The sequence below is a fragment of the Dama dama genome, chromosome 12 (genome assembly GCF_033118175.1).
Source record: "Dama dama isolate Ldn47 chromosome 12, ASM3311817v1, whole genome shotgun sequence".
In the NCBI taxonomy this organism is placed as follows: domain Eukaryota; kingdom Metazoa; phylum Chordata; class Mammalia; order Artiodactyla; family Cervidae; genus Dama; species Dama dama.
This window is the reverse complement of record NC_083692.1, coordinates 54,157,657-54,160,934: the sequence shown is the minus strand read 5'-3', so window position 1 is coordinate 54,160,934 and position 3,278 is coordinate 54,157,657. Positions and strand designations below refer to the sequence as shown.

General features: G+C 43.2%; 1 non-coding gene across 1 annotated transcript; it reads left to right on the top strand.

Moving 5' to 3' along the window:
• Positions 1–1,363: 1,363 nt before the first annotated feature.
• LOC133067514 (U6 spliceosomal RNA) lies at positions 1,364–1,468 on the top strand. Its single transcript, XR_009695305.1, has one exon. It is a non-coding gene; the product is annotated as a U6 spliceosomal RNA (small nuclear RNA).
• The last annotated feature ends 1,810 nt before the right edge of the window (positions 1,469–3,278 follow it).

The window sequence follows — 3,278 nt, the reverse complement described above, 5'->3', positions numbered from 1 at the left end:
CCATCTGTCCCCAGCAGATCTCATGTGGCATCGCCAGCAAGCTGGCTGAGCCTGCCCTTGTCAGCTTGGGGTTGAGGAGGGTGAGTGTGCAGCTAGAGATATAGGGCAGAGGCTCTGCTTGAATCCAAGGCCTCCCACCATTCTTCTTTCTTCAAAATCAAGTGAATGGCTTGTGCTATTAATATGGGAGTGAGTGAAAGTCGCTCAGTCACGTCCAACTCTTTGCAACCCCATGGACTATACAGTCCATGAAATTCTCCAGGCCAGAATACTGGAGTGGGTAGCCTTTCCTTTCTCCAGGGGATCTTCCCAACCCAGATCTCCCACATTGCAGGCAGATTCTTTACTAGATAAGCCACAAGAGAAGCCCAACAATACTGGAGTGAGTAGCCTATCGCTTCTCCAGCCAATCTTCCTGACCCAGGAATCAAACTAGGCTCTCCTGTGTTGCAGGCAGATTCTTTACCAACTGAGCTATCAGGGAAGCCCAAGTTGCTCAGTCATGTCCGACTCTTTGTGACCCCATGGACTGTGTCCTTGGAATTCTCCAGGCCAGAATACTAGAGAGGGTAGCCTTTCCCTTCTCCAGGGGATCTTCTCAACCCAGGGATTGAACCCAATTCTCCTGCATTGCAGGTGGATTCTTTACCGGCTGAGTAACAAGGAATGATCCTAATTGTTAGGGAAATGGAGCATCCTCTGCTTTCCCACACCTCCCTGAATCAGGAGGCCAATTTAGGGCTGACTTACAGCCTGGTGGCTCAGACGGTAAGGAGTCTGCCTGCAATGAAAGACCCAGGTTTGATTCCTGGGATCAGGAAAATCCTATGGACAAGGGAATCTTCTCCAACCCACTCCATTATTCTTGCCTGGGGAATTCCATTAGTAGAAGAGCCTGGTGGGATATGGTCCATGGGGTCATAAAGAGTCAGACACAACTGAGCGACTAACACTGAAACAGGTATAGGATAAGAAGGGCTTCTTCCCTGGTGACTCAGTGGTAAAGAACCCATCTGGCAGTGCAGGAGACATGAGTTTGATCCCTGGGTTGGGAAGATCCTTTGGAGAAGGAAATGGCAACACACTCCAGTATTCTGGCCTGGGAAATCCTATGGACAGAGGAGCCTAGCAGGCTATAGTCCACGGGGTCACAGTCAGATGTGACTTAGCATCTGAGCACGCACGCACATAGGATAAGAACATCTCACAATTCCTGAGTTCCCAGAAGCCCTAGGACGCAGAAAGTTTCTTCTAGAACATCAAAAATTTCTCAGGCAGTGGTGAGGCAGAGCCTAACTCCCCAAGGAGGTAGCCTCGCCACTGTTAAAAAAGTTACTTGTTAATAAAAACAAAATGCAAGCAGGTGCTCACTTTGGCAGCACATATAGTAAGATTGGAACGATACAGAGAAGACTAGCTTGGCCCCTGAAAGCATGACATGAAAATTCCTGAAGTGTTTCATCTTTTTTTTTTAAAAAGAAGCCAGCCTGCATGCTGTAGTTTTCCAGTCCAGTTTTTTTTTTTTTTTTTAAGTGCATTAAAATATTATTTAACTTGCTGAGTTTTTGGTGCCCTCTTAAATTTCACACCCAAGGCAAGTCTCAGCTTTAAGATACCTACTGCTTTCTGTACAGCATCTCCTCCTCTTTGGTTCCAGGACATCCAGTTTCTTTGGAAAATTACCCCTCTGTCCCTGTTCTTACTTACCTGGTTTGGATGGGATTGACCCCACCCCTAATCCAGGATTGGGCTATGATTGACTTAAACCAGTCAATATATCCCTTTCTCATAGGCTGGTTGGTTCAAAGGGAAGGCAATTAAGCTTGTCCAGGGACTTCCCTGGTTAAGTTTGATCCCTGATTGGGTAACTAAGATGCTGCATGCCACAGGGACAAAAATATATACATATATATTTTTTTAATATTAAAAAAAGACTTACCCAAGAGGAGTGACCTTGGAAATTAAGCTGGGAATGCAGAGCCACAGACACCTTCTCCTCCTTAGGTTTACAGTATAAAGACTTCTGGTCAGAGATTGCTGGGAAAGGAGCTTCCCTGGTGGCTCAGATGATAAAAAATCTGCCTGCAATGCGGGAGACCTGAGTTTGATCCCTGGGTTGGGAAGATCCTGTGGAGAAGGAAATGGCTACCCCACTCCAGTAGGAACCTGATGGATTACAGTCCATGGGGTCAAAAAGAGTCAGACACAACTGAGCAATTAACACTGAGAGTAACCTTGAAGCTCTGGGCCACTCTCTGGGTCCTTCTAAAAGGATGAATCCAGGGATAAATACAGGTTCTGTGAGGTCTGCAGCTTATAAAGTTTTGGTGATCTCTTTAAGAAAATGAACAATAATTACAAATGCATAAGTACCTATGTGAATATTTAATTTGAATGAGAAAAGAAGACAAATGACAAGCTAGAGAGACTTGACAAATACCACAAACATAACAAAATCCTGATAAACAGCATGACATTATTATGAATGAATATTTGACACATTGAAAGTACCTTTGTCAAGTTTTAGGCTGCATAATATTTGATCACCCTTTCATATTACATTAATTTAATAATAACAATTTTATAGAGAGGAAAAATAGGTACTCTTCCCTTTAGTATGAATTGTTTAAATATTTTACTATTGATGGCTTAGAAAAATTTGTTTCAGCATTATAATTCATTAATGGTAGTGTCGTGGAAAGTTTCTAGGATTGCTGTCAAATATGGAAAGCTTAAGCTTCACTAGCTTCATGGTAGACCTACCTCTTTTTAAAAATTTTATTTATTTATTTGGCTGCTCTGGGTCTTAGTTGCAGCACTCAGGATATTTGCTGCAGCATGCAAACTCTTAGTTGCAGCATGTGAGATCTAGTTCAATTCCCTGACTGAAGATAGAACCTAGGCCCCCTGCTTTGGGAGCACAGACTGTTAGCTGCTGGAGCAAGAGGGAGGTCCCTAGACCTACCTCTTACCTTACTCTTTTCCCCAACACAAACTACTTATTAGATGATGTCTTCCTGCCTCTTAAGATCTCTATAAGACTTAGCTCAAATTTCTATTCCAGGCTTTGTTAAAAAGTAAAGTGCCGTTCCCAAGACTTCTACAATTTCTGGGTAGGGTCTTATATACTCATGGTAGTGGTTTTAGGGTAGCCCAATATCTATTCTCCCTGTTTCTAGTAACAGTATTTTTGGTCTTTCTTTTCTTCCCTCTGTATTAGTCTACACGGTGAAATGGGTTGTTGTTGTGTAGTCACTAAGTCATGTCCAACTCTTCTG